Raw genomic sequence first — 20,332 nt, 5'->3', positions numbered from 1 at the left:
AGAGCTTCACAAACTGGGAGAGGGGTCCTTTGCCCTGCTGTGGAATAAGGATCTTTTTCCACGCAGTGCATTTCTGAGCTATGGAACTCCCTGTGATGGAATGCTGTCCAGGGTTGTAAAGACTGCGGAGAGAATAACTGGGTGCACTCTTCCCACCTTGGATCAAATCTATGCTTCCAGGTGCCATAAGAAAGCTGCAGAGATAGTGCAGGATAGTGCGCACTCCGGAAATGATCTCTTTCAGCTTCTGCCTTCTGGAAGAAGGTCCAGGGTTATAAAGACTAGGACTAGCCGCCTGAGAAACAGGTTTTATCCAAATGCGATTTTGGTTTTAAACGCAGTGTAAGGTAGTCTCTATGGGAGTATATTGTATTCAATTATGGGGTATCAGAGTTTTTAGGGGGCTTACTAGGCTGGGAGAGCAGGCTTGTTGGTTTTGAATGTCTGATGTAGACTTTTTCAATTTCGTTGTTCTGTATGGGACAATGACAATAAAAATTATCATATTGTATTCTTAGAAGGTGCTTTCTGGGTCTGCAGGGAAAAAAAACCTGACATGAAGCAGTGCCTCCGGTTGTGCCGTAGCAATAATGGATTGACACACTGCTTTGATTTTAATCTTGGCCAGCATTTGTGGATCTTCACACACACACACACACACACACACACACACACACACACAGCTTTTATAGTTTTAGAACCAGCATATAGAAAGCTGAGTCAAAAGGCCGTAACACTCCGTTGAAGTATTCCTTTATTTCCTGCATTGCAGGGGTTTGGACTAACTGTCTCTCGGGGTCCCTTCCAGCAATATAATTCTAGGATTCTACTCTTGGTTTCCCACATAGTTCTCTTGCAGCGATACCGTCACGGTGTCGCTTCCGATTCCCAGAAACCCAGGCTGTCCGGAGATAAATTGGGCAGATGCTACGGACGCATCGAGGTCGTAAATACTAATGTGCCATTGATATACGGTATTAGGCCGCCATAAAAATCAAGGTTGCTATCATTAAAGTGTTGAGCCTCACAAGATGACCAAAGGATGTGGATGGGGGGGGGGATGGTTTCCAAATTGCATCCACGCTCCATGGCTGCCAAGTCGTGTATGCGCAGTCCTCTATTTGAATTCTGCACTTCGGTCACTAGCTGAAAGGAAGTCGAGAATCAGAAATGGGAGTCAATAAACAAAGCACATGTTGTTCCAGGCAGTGGTGGTAATATGGGACCCCAATCTCCAAGGGGTGAGAGACTCCGGGGATGAGACATTGCAAGGGTCCCAGGCACTTACACAGGTTCAGATTCCTTGGAACGAAGGTCAGCAGAGGCTGTGGTATCTTTAAGACGCGGGTGGCGTTGCGTGGCGAGTTCCCACCCCCCCCTCCGGTGGAAATAAAGACACATGACACAAATATACAGGTTAATGGGCAAAAAATGGCCACAACTTTATTGGTTACAGGTGATGAGCGGTATTGGCTTGGGCACTGGTCCTAACTGATATCCGGATTCAGCCCAATTGCTTGAAGACTGGGAAGGGTTAACCACCAGTAGGGGGAGTCCTGCTGATGCACATCAACTAGGAACTCCCCCGGGGTCACCAATAGGGGGCGTGCCTTGGGCCCTCACTTCCATAGGCTTCAGACAGGGCCACGCCCCCCGGAATCCTTTACCAGACTACCCTTCGATATTCAGGGCTGGTGATGGCGCTTCCTCCCCCCCTTCATCTACATGACAATACCCCTACCAATGCCTAACCCCCAGTACCAAGGAAGTTGTGACGATTTGCTACGAGCTAGGCAAAAAACCAAGTGGCTGGTGCCAATTTGCCAAGTGGAAAAAATTCCTACCAGGCCCCTTAATGGCGACCAACCGAGGTCCATAGCAAGGTCAAATGGAAAACCTAAAGGTTGGGAGGGTGGGAAACCCGATGAGCTGAGGTGGCAAAAGAGGGAGATCCCTGGCCACGACAGTGTGATATCGCGCAAGCCACGCCCCCCTTGGCCAGCCGATTGGATGGCGCGGCCAGGGATCCCCTCAATCGCGCGGAGGCTGAGAGCCAGCCCCTGCGCATGTGGAGAGTTCGGAAGTGGTTCTGTGGTCTAAACCACTGAGCCTCTTGGGCTTGCTGATCAGAAGGTTGGCAGTTCAAATCCCTGCAACAGGGTGAGCTCCCATTGTTCGGTCCCAGCTCCTGCCAACCTAGCAATTCAAAAGCACACCAATGCAAGTAGATAAATAGGTACTGCTGTGGCAGGAAGGTAAACGGCATTTCAGTGCGCTCTGGTTTTCGTCATGGTGTCCCGTTGCAACAGAAGCAGTTTAGTCCTGCTGGCCACATGACCCGGAAAGCTGTGTGTGGACAAACGCTGGTTTCCTCGGCCTGAAAGCAAGATGAACACCGCAACCCCAGAGTCACCTTTGACTGGACTTAACCGTCCAGGGGTCCTTTACCTTTTACCTTTTTAGGATATATGCTTTTATTTACACATACCTGAGCGTAGGATGGAGGAGCGAAAATATGAAAAGCTGAGAGAAACCAAAATTGACAGGTCCGTCCATCCTCAGTTAGATTATCCAGCAGGCATTGGGTCAAACAGGAAATCTGTTTCTTTGGTTCAATCTCAGGCAATTATTTAGTATTTATCACTGGCCACCTTGAAGCATTTGTCGAAAGGGAGGCTATAAATCCTTAAACTCATAAAATAAAATCTGCCCGGTGGCAGAGGCTATTTTTAATACCGGTCCACTCAATATTATCTGTGCAGTCATTTCCTTATGAGTGATGAGCTCACCACTCCATCCAGGCAGATCAGCTAAGCAAGCGGTGTTCTGTCGTACAGTGGTACCTTGGTTCTCAAACGCCTTGGTACTCAAACAACTTGGGACCCAAACACTGCAAACCTGGAAGTAAGTGTTCAGTTTGCGAACTTTTTTTGGAAGCTGAACGTGCTCCGTTTTGAGTCTTACGCTTCCAATTTGAGTGCCACACTTCCGTTTTGAGTGTTACGCTGAGGTCTGTCTGTTTTCACTATTTATTTTGCGTTTTTGTTTTTGCGGCTCTTTTTGTTTTGTTTTTGTGACTGTGTGGAACCCAGTTAAGCTACTGACTGACTGATTGATTGATTGATTGAGTGTGTGACTGCAGTACATTGTTTATTGCTTTCATTTTATAGATCAATGGTCTCATTAAATAGTAAAATTCATGTCAAATTGCTGTTTTGGGGGTTGTTTTTAAAAGTCAGGACCAAACTAATCCCTTTTGCATTACTTTCTATGGGGAAGCACACCTTGATTTTGGAACACTTTGGTTTTGGAACGGACTTCCGGAACGGATTAAGTTTGAGAACCAAGGTACCACTGTATGTGGAAGTTTAGAGCCTCAGAGTCAAAAGGTGTTTGGCCTCAAACCACATCCATCACCCTAGTTTGTGCATCAGGACTTCATTTGGATATAGATTGTTGTGTTCAAGCACTTACCGTATTTTTCGCTCCATAAGACACACCTTTTCCCTCCTAAAAAGTAAGGAGAAATATGTTTGTGTCTTATGGAGCGAATGCAGGTGGTAGGCAGGCGGGAAAAGCCCCCAAGAGCCGCACACACGCTCCGCCCTCACCTCGTATTAAAGCCCGCAGGAGCCGCACTCCCTTTCACAAGCCGCATGGAGCATTGGGCCCTTCTCCCTCCTGGGGAAAAGCCTGCAAGAGCCACAGACACGCTCCACGCGGCTCGTGAAAGGGAGCGCTGAGCAGAGCCTGGGATGCAGACAGGCTCTGCTCAGCGCTCCCTTTAAAAATATATTTTTTTCTTGCATTCCCCTTCTAAAAACTAGGTGCATCTTATGGTCAGGTGCGTCTTATGGAGCAAAAAACACAGTATATCTGTTCTTTTGTTTTATGTCTTTGGAGCTTATCTTTGCCATTGTGGCGCTAAACTTTGGGTGGGCATCCAATGAATTGTAACCTTGGAAGGGAATCACAGCTAAAGCATCCATGAGCGATGGCCGGCCAGCCTCTTTTTAAAAAACTCTGATGTTCTGGAGTCCACCATCTTCCAAGGGAGACCGTTCCACTGCTGAACACCTCTTACCTCCAAAAAATTCTTCCTGGGGTTGAGTCGGAATCTCCTTTTTTGTAACTTGAAGCCATGGGTTTGAGTCCTACCCTCCAGAGCAGCAGAAAACAGGCTTACTCCATCTGTTGTTGTTGTTGTTTAGTCATTTAGTCGTGTCCGACTCTTTGTGACCCCATGGACCAGAGCACGCCAGGCACTCCTGTCTTCCACTGCCTCCCGCAGTTTGGTCAGACTCATGTTTGTAGCTTCGAGAACACTGTCCAACCATCTCGTCCTCTGTTGTCCCCTTCTCCTTGTGCCCTCCATCTTTCCCAACATCAGGGTCTTTTCCAGGGAGTCTTCTCTTCTCATGAGGTGGCCAAAGTATTGGAGCCTCAGCTTCAGGATCTGTCCTTCCGGTGAGCACTCAGGGCTGATTTCCTTCAGAATGGATAGGTTGGTTCTTCTTGCAGTCCGTGGGACTCTCCAGAGTCTCCTCCAGCACCAGAATTCAAAAGCATCCATTCCATCTGACAGCCCTTCAGATATTGGGAGATGGAGATCACCTCTCCATCTTCTCCTGAGTCTAAAGAGAAGACTGAGAGGTGACATTCGTTGCCTTCCAGTCATTTAGCAGTAGCATGTTTCCCTTTTTATCCTCGCACCAATTGTTTTTGTCGGGAACGATCTATATTTGCGTTGTTGTCGGATTGGCTGTTTTTAAGAAGGAAGCGGGGGCGAACAAGAATAGACATTATTTTCATCGTGGAAAAAAATAAAGCGGTTTGCAGCTGATTTCCTGTAATGTTAAGGCTGGAAAGGTTTTAAAATAAATAAATCTCAGTGAGCCAGCTGGAGCGGACTGGGGCTACAGTAGCAAAGCAAGCAGCAGTAGCTGCACACACAGACATACCCGACTGCCAGGAATAAGAAGGTATCTTGGCACAAGTGCCAGCCCAGGAACCACTGGAGATGGCAGGGAAGGGGTTAGCCTGCAGAGAGGGGAGTGTGGAATGGATGTGCCTCAATGGCAGGGCAACAGTCTTGCTTGCAGAAGGTCCCAGGTAATTGTTGTTGTTGTTGTTGTTGTTGTTGTTGTTGTTGTTGTTGTTATATTTATTTATTTATACCCCGCTCATAGGGATGCGGGTGGCGCTGTGGGTTAAACCACAGAGCCTAGGATTCGCCGATCAGAAGGTTGGCGGTTCGAATCCCCGCGACGGGGTGAGCTCCCGTTGCTCGGTCCCTGCTCCTGCCAACCTAGCAGTTCGAAAGCACGTCAAAGTGCAAGTAGATAAATAGGTACCACTCCAGCAGGAAGGTAAACGGCGTTTCTGTGCGCTGCTCTGGTTCGCCAGAAGCGGCTTAGTCATGCTGGCCACATGACCCGGAAGCTGTACGCCAGCTCCCTCAGCCAATAAAGCGAGATGAGCGCCGCAACCCCAGAGTCAGCCACGACTGGACCTAATGGTCCAGGGTCCCTTTACCTTTACATATGGCTGGGTTTCCCCAACCACTCTGGGTGGCTCCCAACAGATTATTAAAAACACGATCAAACATTAAACAGGTCTGAAAATTTTCCAATCTGTTCACTTAATTTACATTTCTTATGTTCACTATTACATTTAAATTTCATAACTAATATCTCTATTCTTTCTCTGTTTTGCATTGTTTCGTAAATTGGAGAAACTTCTTGTAGTCCTGCTAGCGTAATTTGCTGATTTCAGTTGCTCTTCAAATAGTTCGTATATTTCCTCCAATCTTCTGTGAATCTCTGGTCCCGCAGGTTTCGAATCCTTCCTGTCATTTTATCTAATCCTGCGTAGTCCATTAATTTTGTCTGCCATTCTTCTTTTGTCGGAAGTTCCCAGCATCCTTTTCTCACAGCGCCTATGGGAAACCCATGAGCAGGATTCGAACGCGAGATACCTCTCCGCTCCTTTGGTTTCCAGAAACTGGCGTTCAGAAGCATCTCTGCCTCTGACTGGAGGCAGAGAACAGCCATCATGGCTAGTCTCCCTCCGTTAATTCATCTAATCCTCTTCCAAAGCCATCAATTTGGAGGCCATCCCTGTCTCATGTGGGAGGGAGTTCCGTAGGTTAACCTTTCGCTGCAGGAAGAAGTAATAATAATAATAATAATAATAATAATAATAATAATTTATTATTTGTACCCCGCCCATCTGGCTGGGTTTCCCCAGCTACTCTGGGCGGCTTCCAGAGAGACCAAAAATACACTAAAATGTCACACATTAAAAACTTCCCTGAACAGGGCTGCCTTAAGATGTCTTCTGAATGTCAGGTAGTTGTTTATCGCTTTGACATCTGATGGGAGGGCATTCCACAGGGCGGGCACCACTACCGAGAAGGCCCTCTGCCTGGTTCCCTGTAGCTTTGCTTCTCGCAATGAGGGAACCACCAGAAGGCCCTCGGCGCTGGACCTCAGCGTCCGGGTAGAACAATGGGGATGGAGGCGCTCCTTCAGGTCTACTAGGCCGAGGCCGTTAAGGGCTTTAAAGGTCAGCACCAACACTTTGAATTGTGCTCAGAAACATACTGGGAGCCAGTGTAGGTCTTTCAAGACCAGTGTTATATGGTCTCGGCGGCCGCCCCCAGTCACCAGTCTAGCTGCCGCATTCTGGATTAGTTGTAGTTTCTGGGTCACCATCAAAGGTAGCCCCACGTAGAGCGCATTGCAGTAGTCCAAGCAAGAGATAACCAGAGCATGCACCACTCTGGCAAGACAATCCACGGACAGGGAGGGTCTCATCCTGCGTACCAGATGGAGCTGGTAGACAGCTGCCCTGGACACAGAATTGACCTGTGCCTCCATGGACAGCTGTGAGTCCAGAATGACTCCCAGGCTGCACACCTGGTCCTTCAGGAGCACAGGTACCCCATTCAGGACCAGGGACCAAGGACTTTATTTTGCTCTTCCTTCAGCTTCGTGGACTGCCTGTGAGTTTTAGCGTCATGAGAGGGAGGGGAAACTTCCCTCTGTCCAATTTCCAAGTGTTCCACGGAGTTCTCCGAATTGCGAACCATCTCACAGCCTCTCTCCGGCCAAATCCCTGCCCGTCCTGATGCTCTCAGCTGTTGCGAAACCGGCTGCGTTTGCTCTTTACGATACTTGACGCTTTGCCAAAGGAAGGGGTCCTGAGACGCAAAGCCCCAAACAGCGCTGCGTTATTCCTGAAAACTAGTCCCGTAAACAAGCTCGAATCTGAGCTCTCCTCGGAGATTTGACTTTTTGCAGCCGGGAGATCAGCCAGCCGAATGGAAATACTGAAAACCATTATCATAATTATCCCAAGTTGTCTTTTCTCGAAGGGTTTTGGGGTTTCTGGAGACGAGGACTTCAGCGCAACGGATTTCACGGACGCCGGACAGAATCCCCGTTCTCAGACTCCCCAACCCAGCCTCAATCTCCATTTCCCCGAGTTAAATAACAGAGAATCAATTTTTTTGAGGTTGGGATTTGTTTTTTGCAAAAGCGCCTTGGCAGGAACAGAGGAGAGGGTTGCAAACCACCGAGGAGAGAGAAAACCTCTTAGCATTCGAAATGTCATTTTGACGGAAAGCTACGTGCTGGAGCGACTAAACCTCAAGAACATTGGCTTCTGCGAAGCGCCGGGTTCAGAAATGAGCAAGTCGAAAACCGGCTGCAGAGGCCAAGCCAAAGGCAGCAGTAGCTTCTCCCACCTGTGGATTTGCAGATCCTAAACAGGAGTAGCAGGTGTGGCTCAGTCTGGGTATCACCCGGTCTCCCAAAGACCAACCCGTAAAAACCAAAACATTCCAGATTCTTCCTTGTTTTCAATTTATCTTCATTGCTGTTCTACAGCCGTGTTACGTGATCCTAGCCAGCAATACAGAAGAGCTGCAACTCCCCAAATAAACATCAAATTTTAAGGACCCCAAGACTCATCTATACCAACCCCCGGCCCCACAATGCAGAAATGATCTTCACCCTTGCGATAAAAGCAATTCCCAAACCATAATGTTTGTTTCTTTTTTGGTGTTTTTTTAAAATTGGTTTCCACACGTTACCGTATTTTTCGCCCTATAAGATGCACCAGACCATAAGACGCACCTAGTTTTTGGAGGAGGAAAACAAGAAAAAATAATATTCTGAATCTCAGAAGCCAGAACAGCAAGAGGGATCGCTGCGCAGCGAAAGCAGCAATCCCTCTTGCTGTTCTGGCTTCTGGGATAGCTGCGCAGCCTGTATTCGTTCCATAAGACGCACACACATTTCCCCTTACTTTTTGGGAGGGAAAAAGTTGAGTCTTATAGAGCAAAAAATACGGTACTTTAGAATACAGATGAACCAAAGCCAACACCATTTCCTCCCCATCCCCCCATACATTTACGTTTATATTTCCTCAATCCATCACGTTATTCTTTATCCCTCCTCCCACTTTCCTCTGCCCCCACTCGATTTCCCCACTTTAAAATATTCATTGCATTCTACAACTTTCTCAGATCATCTATATATTCTTATTATCTTTCCTAACTATTTTTTCTTCCACCCAGTACTTCACATTTTAATCTAGGCATATTAGCGTATATTTTTTTGAGCAATATTTTGCCATATATTCATCAAAACATTTCCACTTTACTTTTTTGATTCGACTGATTTCTTATTGTAGCAGTTAATTTTGCCAAAATTAAATATTCTTTTCGTTTACAAATCCATTCCTCCTTTGTGGGTATAGTTTGTGACTTCCACCTAGCAGCAATCACTATTCTAGCAGCTGTACTCGCATATAGAAAAATTCTTTTTTCCTCCTGTGGTATCTCATCATCTATCAATCCAGTCTACGGTTTCTTTGTTATTGATATTTTCAGCATCTTCTTTGGTTCTTCGTGTACTACTATCCAAAATTTCTTAATTTCCTCACACCTCCACCACATATGTATTGTTCTTCCTATTTCTCCACCACATCTCCACAGAGGTTGGATTTCAATTTGTATATCTTTGCCAACTTAAGTGGTGTCCAATTCCCAAACCATAATGGCAGACATGCCTATAAATAGGGGAGGGCGGAGGAGGGAAACGGTTCTAGTAAAATCCATATATTAGTATAAACCCTAATAACTGGTCTCCCCATTTCTGGTGGAAAAGACAAAAAAGTTCAGTACTCTCTGGCAAAAGTGTCCTTCTTTTATTTATTTCTTTGTTTTCTTTCTTTATTTCATAAAATGTATACACTTTTTTTTTTCATTAAAAAAATGTTGTGAAGTAGGCAGATGAAATTCAGGCTCCCAAGCAGGAGGTAAATTGGTCAGGGGTGGGGGTTTTTTGGGGGAAGGGGTTATAATTGGCTGGTAAAATTTATCCCCATCGTGGAAGAGTGGCTGTGGATTCTTCTCTCTCTATACAATAGTAAGAAAAATTGTCGTCATGCTGTAGTTTGCGGGGCTGCCAGCAGGGGGCCAGGCCAGTGGCTGCGCAATGAGATCAGTCGCTGGGCAGGCAAGTGGAGCAGGTGGTTCAAATAAGCTGCTGAGGAAGCAGTTGTGTTTAAAGAAGGCAGAAGGCGCTCTCCGAGGTTCCCCGGCAATAAAAAGTCACTGGAGCAACCTCTGGAGGAGGGAGGGAGGTGCTTCAGAGAACAATTTGGCAAACTGCTCTCCCAAGTGCGCCTTCCTCTGTTAAGCATTTAACCAGTTGCGAGGGAAGGAGATGGGAGTTTAGGTGGGGAGATCAGGTGGGGGGGGTAAGAAGTGTGTAGCGGCACGCGCACACACGCACACACACCCCAGTTCCGCTATACAATTCCATTCTGCATCAGTGAACCACCCCAACCTTGCATCGTTTTCCGACTCTGGGTTCCATGTTGCAGTGCAACTCCGAGGGAAGCGTGCAGGGTGTTTACAAGGAGCTTCAAATAATTGCTAAGGCCCCAAAGAACGGTGACTGAACTGACCCACAGCCAGGAGTGGTGAAGATACAAACCACTCCAACGGGTAGCGCAGGGTAGGACTCAAATTCATGGCTTTGAGTTACAAGGAAGGGGATTCGACTAAACATCAGGAAGAGCTTACTGACAGTACGAGCTGTTCAACAGTGGACCCGACTCCCTCAGGAGGTGGTGGGTGCTCCTTCCTTGTGTGATGGCCTGGGACTCGGACTCAGAACCAGAGGAGTCTCAGTCCACACCGGACCCTTTGCCTCAGGCATCACCTGAACCAAGTCTGGGGCATGATTCTTAAGAGTCCCAGTCTGCACAGGTTCCCCTGCAACAAGCACCAGCTGGGCCGAGTCAGGGGCCTGAGCCTGCCCTGGCTCCAGATGCGGGGATTCCCTCATTGCCTTCAGCTGGACCATCACTTATAGCTGCTCCACTACCAGTTGGGTCAGGGGAGGCTGAGGCGGCCTCTGGGTCTAGTAACCCACCGACGTCTCCCGAGCTGCAGAGACTAAGGTCTGAGAGGAGAGACCTGAGTACTCGCAGAAGGAGTGCTCACCTTTGGGCGAGACAGGGAGGTGAGTCGCCAGGGGATCGGGACTGGCCGTCACGCCAACAAAGATAAAAGGCTGTCTGACCCCGCCCCAGGTTGCGGGAGCAACATTGCTGTATGCCAGAGCCTTCCTGAGATCCTGTACCTGTCCTTGCCTGGTTTCCTGCCTGGTTTCCTGCCTTGGCCCTGTTGGACTGACTCCTAGCGGAACCTATGGATTCTGGACCGGACCTGGACCGCGGTTTTCGGGTTACCCCCGGGCCCAGTACACCTTGGAGGTTTCTACACAGAGGTTGGCGAGCCATCTGCCCTGGATGCTTTAGCTGAGATTTCTGCATAGCAGGCGGGTTAGACTAGAGAACCCTTGGGTGCCCCACAGAACTCTACAATTCTGCGATTCTATAAACTGGCAGCCCCATCTTCTGGGGCCTCGTGAATCGGGAATCCTATAACGTGTGTGGGGCCCCGGTTTTTGCAGATACTTGAGAAGGATGTCTCTGATTGAAGCTTGGACGCAGCCCAAAACGGAGCGAGGGCTCCAAATTCCTGAGAGTAATTTGATTGGCTCTGCTCGTTAGGGCGATCTTGATTGCAAGGAGCGTGGAGGAAAACGGTCCCAGTGGAAACGCTGGCCCTGGGCCGAGGGCCGCTAGTGAGACTGTGTCAACAAGGGTCTGGTTGCCCGGTTAATTACTTTCTCAGCAAACGAAGACCCCCAGCAGATGGGGCAGATGTCTCCATGCAGCGATGTCTAATTTGAGAGAGGGGGGGTGGAACTTGCCAGCGAGGGCAAAGATGGGCAGCGTTGAGTAATCAAATATGTTTATTTCCCTCGGTCTCCACCTGCTCTTTTGTTTATGGGCTCTGCCTTCTGGAGCTCTTTAAAACCTGGCACGCTGGACTCCGTCTGGCAGCCTTACGAGGCTTGGCTCCATAGCGTGATTGAGCAACTTGTTGCCTGGGCAGAGGCTGCCCACCCAGACCGAACTTGCTTGGGCACCCAGACCACCAGCGATGGCGGCTTAGGTTGCCCAGAGGTTTAATTGCCCTGGTTCAATATTGAACTTGATAGCCCCACGGTCTAATTCTGTCTAGGTCAGCCTCCTATGTTCTTACGGACCACGGGGCGAGATGTGTGATAGGAATTTTGAGGTCTTAGATATATGGTAATGTTCATAAGTGTACCAACCAAGCACATACATAGATCAGCACAGGAAGGCCAACCTGGAACCATTTTGATTCCTAAACTGGGCAAATGTTTTCTCTGCAAGGTCAAAGTGGAAAAGCCTCCCCATTGTCTTTTCCTTCACAAATCCTGTCTTAAGGGTATGTCTGTGTTTGAATAAGGTGTGAGCCTGTGACCTGGCCCAGGAACTAAGTATTTGTCATTACAAAAGACTGGCCAGGCTACCCAAGAAATCCAATCAAGTAACCTGCCAGACAGGAGATAAACAAAAACAGGAGAAAAACAATATTAAAACTTCTATTTTGGACCGCCTTTTCTGTGATGTAGGTGTGATGTATCTGAGGGGTGGTCTTAGGTTACACCCCTTCTGTGATGTATGTATGATGTTTCTGGGGGTAGTCTTGATCTACAGGATGGGAATTTCAAAAGCCTTTATAAGGCCTTGCACACCATTTTTCTAGGTCCTCTTCCTTTCCTGCGTGTGAGGGGAGCACCCTGTTGCAACAGATCAATAAAGATCAGGCTTACTAGCTGCTTTGCTTCTCAATATTCTCTGGTTGGCCTCTGTTATTTTCTCCTACCAATAGGGAACCTACGTAAGGACTCTATATGGGCTCTTGGATACCCCATAAGGGAAAAGGGCAATTTTTGTTTACAACAATGCCAATCAAGATGTTTCACAATTGCACATCTCTTGATGACGGGCATGAGCAGGGTTTAACCCCGGCTGCTCCAGCTGCACTGTACACAAACACCCATTCCCAGCGGGGGAACTGGCGCAGGATGGAATCTTGCCCACTGGGTGACGTCACCCAGCACTTATCAGCTGATTGACAGGTGGGTGTGGTTTGGGGAAACGGCCTCGGGGGGGCAAGATTGACCCACGGGTATGCTGTGGGTTAAACCACAGAGCCTAGGACTTGCCGATCAGAAGGTCAGCGGTTCAAATCCCTGTGACGGGGTGAGCTCCCGTTGCTCGGTCCCTGCTCCTGCCCACCTAGCAGTTTGAAAGCATGTCAAAGTGCAAGTAGATAAATAGGTACTGCTCCGGCGGGAAGGTAAACGGCGTTTCCGTGCGCAGCTCTGGTTCGCCAGAAGTGGCTTAGTCATGCTGGCCACATGACCCGGAAGCTGTACGCCGGCTCCCTTGGACAATAAAGCAAGATGAGCGCCGCAACCCCAGAGTCGGCCACAACTGGACCTAATGGTCAGGGGTCCCTTTACCTTTACCTTTACCTTTACCTTTATAGACAATACAGTGACACCTTGGTTCTCAAACATCTTGGTACTCGAATAACTTGGAATCCGAACGTGGCAAACCCGGAAGTAACTGTTCCAGTTTGCGAACTTTCTTCGGAAGTCGAACGTGTTCCGATTTGAGTGTTATGCTGCGGTCAGTCTGTTTTTGCTATTTATTTTGCGTTTTTCTTTTTGTGACTGTGTGGAACCCAGTTCAGCTACTGATTGATCGATGGATTGTGTGACTGCAGTACATTATTTATTGCTTTCATTTTACGGATCAATGGTCTCGTTAGGTAGCAAAATTCGTGTTAAATTGATGTTTTAGGGATTGCTTTCAAAAGTCTGGAACAGATTAATCCATTTTGCATTTCTCTCTATGGGAAAGCGTGCCTTGGTTTTGGAACGCTTTGGTTTTGGAACGGACTTCCGGAAAGGATTAAGTTTGAGAACCAAGGTACCACTGTACTGAACTAGCTATACTGGTGCATTGACTCTAGAGAAGGCAGCATCCTCTGTGTGTGATTACTGTGGGACTTTTTTTTTGGCATAAATTTATTTATTTATTCACTTATTTATTTATTAAATCTGTATACCACCCTATACCCGTTGCTCAGTTGGTTTGAGCATGGTGCTGATGACGCCAAGCTTGCAGGTTCGATCTCCGTATGGTACTGCTGCATATTCTTGCATTTCAGGGGTTGTACTAGATGAGCCTCAGGATTCCATCCAACCCCACAATTCTATGATCTCAGGGTGGTTCACAACGTAAAATCACAATATAAACACTCTCTCCAACCTAGGGTTCAGGTACGTTAGTAAAGAAACAACTATTTGAATGTGCTATAAACATCCAACACTAGATGGCGCCAGAAAGCAGGAAGTTTTTATACGCTTTTTTCCATAGGGATTTTTTTTGCTGCTGCTGTTGTTCTAATCTAATTTCTGACTTATTTATAGTGTGATTTTTCCTGTGCGTAGATCTGCCCTTATACCCCAGGAGCAGCATCTCCTTTTTTGGAACCGAGGGGAACCGATCGAGGCAGCAACTTCCAACATCGCCCGTGTGTCATTGTTTGTTTGGGGGATTTAGCTGGGATGTTGTTGATGGAGGGGAAAGGACATCTGGGAGGTAGAATTCCTGGTGGCAGACAGGGCGATTTACAAGGGAGATGCCCACCCCCAGAAAGAAAGAAATACATATTTTTAACCCCGCCGGTATTTCCAAGGCAGCGGGGAAGAGATGTTCCTTTGGGAGCCTGTCGTCAGCTGTTGTCTTGCGCTATATTTATCAGGACGGCAATGAAAAGGTTCCCCCACTGCCAGCCTTGAAAGAGGGGGGAACGACTGCTTTAGTAGGGTGCCCCAAACACCTTTAAAGGCTGCAGACATGAGCAGTGTTTCCTAATCCGTAAAGCGTGTGCAGCTGGCACATGCCCGGGTGCTTAGATCCGCTTCCCATTCTCCTGAAAAAAAAAAAGGAAATCAGGAGGAAGTGCGGTCTAGTGGGTGGAGCTTTAAATCTGGGTATCTCGTCATTGGAGCTGAATTGGGAATACACATAGAGAGTTGTTCTCATGGACTTATTTCAGGAATATTTGGACTGTTTGAGTTACTGAGTTGCGCGTGTCAATACAGTGGTACCTCGGGTTAAGTACTTAATTCATTCTGGAGGTCCGTACTTACCTGAAACTGTTCTTAACCTGAAGCACCACTTTAGCTAATGGGGCCTCCCGCTGCTGCTGCGCCGCTGGAGCACGATTTCTGTTCTTATCCTGAAGCAAAGTTCTTAACCTGAAGCACTATTTCTGGGTTAGCGGAGTCTGTAACCTGAAGCGTATGTAAACTGAAGCCTATGTAACCTGAGGTACCACTGTATTGTTTTGGCATTGTATATATCAGGGATGTCCAACCGGTCGATTGCGATCTACTGTTCGATCGCGGGGGGGTCCCTGGTTGATCGCAGGACCCTTTCGTCCCCCCCCCCCAAAAAAGAGCTCAACAATTTTGATGAAGTTTCCCCCAAAAAAGCTCAACAACTCTGGTCAACCCAAAGGGTAGATCACTACCAGATTTTCTTTTATATTTGGAGTAGATCGCAGTCACTTGGAAGTTGGACGTGCCTGGTGTATATTATTTAAGATTTTGTGTACGAGAAGGTGTTGAAGCGTCGCACATTATTAATGAATTTTGTAAACCACATACAGAGTTGTTAAATTTGCGAATGATCTCTTCGTAGGATGAGTAAGCTTCCGATGTTCCTTCATTTAAAGGAGCCAAATACATCTCTACCCTCCAATGCACTCCAAAATTGTCATTGAAATTCTACTCAATCTTGATCCAGAGTAGAACCGGTTAGCAGAGCAAAAACACGTTGCAGATTTCCCAAAAAAACCAGACCAGAGGCAATTGATATTTCATCCAGCAGAGCTTTACTGCTGCTGAAGGCAAATGAGAATAATGGTCACCAATCCAATACATTCAGAATTGGCGCTGTCCATAAGAACTCCAGTTGCAGCAGATTTAACTTAAACTTACAATCACTTATAATAAGACTAAAACCTTAACACTAAGCGTATGTTTCCAGACTACATCAGGGCTGATCTCCTCTTCCTCTTAGCTTAACTGCCCTGACTATTCTTTAGACAGGTTAGCTTTTCCGTTGTTATATTTTACATTTTACGTCCTTTAATCTTCAATTCAGTACGTCATTTAGGCTAAAGGTTGTAAACTCTTAAGCTTGCTAGCCGATATCTTAGCACGTTCAACGGAAGCTCCACCACCTGGTCACTTTGAAATCAGGCTTTCTCACCTAGGGGAGAGTCGCTGGTAAAGTGCGCCTGAGGGTCTCCTTCCCGAACCTCACGGTCTGGTCTTAGGGTCCCCCTTTGATGTCGCAGCGGGTGCTTACAGCTTCAGGAAACCCTCCTGAACCTTTTGGGGGGTCGCGAAGCCCTGCAGCCCCCCTTTCACCCTGTCAGTGAGTGCGCATCTCTCAGAGAACAAGAGACGTACAGTCATACCTTGGGTTGAATATGCTTCATGTTGAGCGCGTTCGAGTTGTGCTCCGTGGCAACCCGGAAGTAACGGAGCATGTTACTTCCGGGTTTCACCACTCGCGCATGCGCAGACGCTCAAAATGACGTCACGCACATGCGTAGAAGCGGTGAAAAGTGACGTGCGCATGCGCAGACATGCCGTCTAGTTACGTTTGCTTCTGGATGCGAACGGGGCTCGGAACGGATCCTGTTTGTATCCAGAGGTACCACTGTATGTCCGAAGCTGACCCATGGCAAACAGGAAACTGCAACTTACAATAAAGCGTCTTCTCCTTCTGGAGAGCACATGTTGCGGTGGGGTCTAACAAGACATCCCACTGTTGCTGGGCGGGTAAAAGTTAGTTGGCCACCATTGCGATTGGGCTCCTCTTGTCGTTGGGGAGAATTTGATGTTGCCATTTTGTGATTGACAGCCACGAAGTATATATTCCCTGCATGCAGCGTTGAGCTTCCTCTTTTCGCTGCGCGCATCGGATCACCCGCCCACCCTCCCTATATTTAGAGTTTTTTGCATTGACCTTGCTATTCCTGTCATGGGGTCGTCTGCTATGGGGGCAGGGGCCTGGTAGGAATTTTGTCCATTTGGCTGATTGGCTGATGCCGTTTGGTTTTTGCCTAAAGGTAAAGGGACCCCTGGCCATTAGGTCCAGTCGTGGCTGACTCTGGGGTTGCGGCGCTCATCTCGCTTTATTGGCCGAGGGAGCCGGCGTACAGCTTCCGGGTCATGTGACCAGCATGACTAATCTGCTTCTGGCGAGCCAGAGCAGCGCACGGAAACGCCGTTTACCTTCCCGCCGGAGCGGTCCCTATTTATCTACTTGCACTTTGACGTGCTTTCAAACTGCTATGTTGGCAGGAGCAGGGACCGAGCAATGGGAGCTCACCCCATCATGGGGATTCAAACCACCGACCTTCTGATCGGCAAGTCCTAGACTCAGTGGTTTAACCCACAGTGCCACCTGCGTACTGCGTAGCAAATCGTCACAACTTGTAAGGTTGCGGTTAGGCATTGGTTTTATGAATTGGTTGGTGGAGGGGCATGGATTGGCTGTGCCTGCCCCTCCAATGCTGCTGCAAGGGTTTTCTGTTAAAAGAATCCAGGAGCTCGCCATGTTCTTGTCTGAACCCCTGTCAAGGGGCTAGGGCCATGCAAGAGCCCCTGGGAGCATTTGGGGAGAGTTGAGGGCATGGTACCCAGCTCCATCTTTCTCCCCAAAATGTTTTCCCTTTCTAACTTTCGCGGGCGTGCGAATGTCAGTCTGTCCCCGTTCGGCGCATAGCTGTCAAGTGTCCCTTATTTGAAGGGACAGTCCCTTATTCCAGCGCCATGTACCGCGGCTGTCCCTTATTGATGGATGTCCCTTAAATGTCCCTTAAATGATGTCCCTTAAATTTCAAAGGAAGCAGCTCCTCTCCCTCCCTCCCTGCCGGCCAGGGAGGAGGGAGGCTCCAACTGTGTTGCTTGGCTGTGTTGCTCACCCAATAAGAAGTCTAAGAACGACTGGGGGGTGGAGCTTGCATGCTTTGTGTGTGGCTAGTTAATGCAAGCTGAGGAGGTTTTTGAATGCTGGACACCATTTTGTTGCACGTGCTGCTGCAAACTTTGCAGTGCAAAGCCAGACCGGGGAGCCATCTTAAGTTGAGGCTGCATAGGCCTTGTGGTGCATGTGATTCAGATTCTATTCAGTTGAACCTCTGGTTACAAAGTTGGTTGGACAGCGTTCTCGAAGCTACCAGCATGAGTTTGACCAGACTGCAGGAGGACAGGAAGACTGGAATGCCTGGAACAGGTGAGGCTGCAGGTCCCTTATTTTGGCTGCTGGTCCCTTATTTTCAAGGCTGCTGGTCCCTTATTTTCAAATCTGTAAGTTGACAGCTATGGTTCGGCGTCAGATGGTCGCAACCAATGCCTAAGCAAGCACTCACATTTTTGTATTTTAATAAAGTTGTGGCCAAAATTATGCCAAAACCCTTAAATAAAAATTCTGTGTGAATTGTGTTTTATTGGGGTGGCTTGGGGACCTTGACATGCAACTTATAATAAGACTAAAACCTTAACTCTAAGCGTACGATGTGCAGAACACCACACCAGAAGGAAGAGAGATAGAAAGAGAAAGTGAAACCCGGGCTCCTTCTGGCCTTATCGTAATAGTCAGCATGACTTTGACAAAAGAGATAACAGAACCTGTTTAAGGCAGCTATACTCAGCTTCTCCAAAGGAATAACCCAAACATCATGAACCACCTGCTTGCTTCTTTCACGCAGAGAGGCTTTCAGAACCCTCTTGAGTTAAGTAGAATAGGAAAGATCTCTACCCATCAGATCAATACTTTCTGCACCAAGAAATACAAACTGACAAAGAGCTCCAATGTGGAGGCAGAGGGATTTTTGGGGGGCAAAGGTTTCATGAAACAGCAACCCCCTGGTTTTGTCTCTGCACCAGTCACATCCAGACAGGGAACTTGTTCCTTTTCCCTCCGCAGCCGTTTTTCATCACGAGCTGCAACCCTGCCAGCGGATCAGCGCGGGGTGTCGAGTGACCAGGTGTGAAACGAGGCAGGGACCCCTTTGTGTTCTCATTATTTATAATTGGCCGTTAGAAGTTGTCATCTGATTCAGGAATTGTGAGTTGATTGCACGCCTGCCCTTTAGCTGATTAATTAGATCAATTGCATTGGCATCTATCTGCATATGAACCAACCCAAAAGAGCAGGGCCTTTTTGAAATGTCAAAGGGGGTATAATTAACTTGCAATTCCACAGAGCCGCTATTCTTTGTAATTCTACTGCTGTCTAAAATTCAGTCACACCTGCAGCTTTTGTTCTGCTCATTTGCTTGTTGTTCCATTGTTCTACTGTCCTGTGATTTGTAGGTATGATCCCTATAAAGGAATATATTATAGAAGATAGATATTAGCATATCATAGAGGAACTCTGTCCCAAACAATCATATAGAATCATAGAGTTGGACAGGACCCTGAGGATCATCCAGTCCAACCCTCTAAAATAGAAATAAGCAGCTGCCCCATTCAGGGATCGAACCTGCAACCTTGGCCTTATCAGAACCACTCTCTAACCAACTGAGCTATCCAGTGACCACATGGTATTGTGTTGTTTAGTCGTTTAGTTGTGTCCGCCTCTTCGTGACCCCATGGACCAGAGCACGCCAGGCACTCCTGTCTTCCACTGCCTCCCGCAGTTTGGTCAAATTCATGCTGGTAGCTTCGAGAACACCGTCCAACCATCTCATCCTCTCTCGTCCCCTTCTCCTTGTGCCCTCCATCTTTCCCAACATCAGGGTCTTTTCCAGGGAGTCTTCTCTTCTCATGAGGTGGCCAAAGTCTTGGAGCCTCAGCTTCAGGATCTGTCCTTCCAGTGAGCACTCAGGGCTGATTTCCTTCAGAATGGAGAGTTTGATCTTCTTGCAGTCCATGGGACTCTCAAGAGTCTCCTCCAGCACCATAATTCAAAAGCATCCATTCTTCGGCGATCAGCCTTCTTTATGGTCCAGCTCTTACTTCCATACATCACGACTGGGAAAACCATAGCTTTTACTATACGGACCTTTGTTGGCAAGGTGATGTCTCTGCTTTTTAAGATGCTGTCTAGGTTTGTCATTGCTTTTCTCCCAAGAAGCAGGCAGCTTAATCACAGCTAAAGAAGCCATCCAACCTCAGCTTGGAAAAAAACCCTTCAATGAAAGAGACTCCACCACCTTCTGAGGGAGTTCATTCCACAGCTCTTTCTGTCAGAAAGTTCTTCCTGAGGTTTAGTTGGAATCTCTTGGAATTTGAATCCATTGGTTTGGGTCCTCCCCTCCAGACCACGAGAAAGCAAGCTTGCTCCATCTTCGATGTGACATCCCTTCAGATATTTGAAGGCGGTTATCATATCTCCTCTCAGCCTCCTCTTTTCCAGGATAAACATGCCCAGCTCCTTCAACCGTTCCTCATCAGGCTTGGTTTCCAGACCTTTCATCATCTTCATCTCCCTCCTCTGCACACCTTCCAGCTTGTCAACATCCTTCTTAAATTGTACTGGCAGGAATTGGACACAGTATTCCAGGTGTGGTCTGCCCAAGGCAAAAGAGAGCAGTACAGTGCTACCTTGGTTCTCGATCTTAATCCGTTCCGGGAGTCCGTTCGACTCCCAAAACCAAGGCGCGGCTTCTGATTGGCTGCAGGAGCTTCCTGCACTCAAGTGGAAGTGGCGTCGGACATTTGGATTCCAAAAAATGTTCGCAAACTGGAACACTTACTTCCGGGTTTGCGGCGTTTGGGAGCCAATTTGCTTGACAACTAAGCCGTTCGAGAACCAAGGTACCGCAGTACTA

The 20,332-nt window shown here is 47.7% G+C and overlaps 1 protein-coding gene and 1 long non-coding RNA gene across 3 annotated transcripts in view; both read left to right on the top strand.

The window, feature by feature from the left end:
• LOC308459223 overlaps positions 1 to 20,332 on the top strand; it is a 207,841-nt gene that overhangs the window by 124,771 nt on the left and 62,738 nt on the right. The window lies entirely within an intron of this gene.
• PTH1R (parathyroid hormone 1 receptor) overlaps positions 1 to 20,332 on the top strand; it is a 128,346-nt gene that overhangs the window by 51,073 nt on the left and 56,941 nt on the right. The gene's annotated exons all lie outside the window — the stretch shown is intronic.

Source organism: Podarcis pityusensis (assembly GCF_964106645.2).
Source record: "Podarcis pityusensis genome assembly, chromosome: 12".
Classification (NCBI taxonomy): domain Eukaryota; kingdom Metazoa; phylum Chordata; class Lepidosauria; order Squamata; family Lacertidae; genus Podarcis; species Podarcis pityusensis.
The sequence above is the reverse complement of the archived record's forward strand: the minus strand, read 5'-3'. Positions and strand labels throughout refer to the sequence as shown.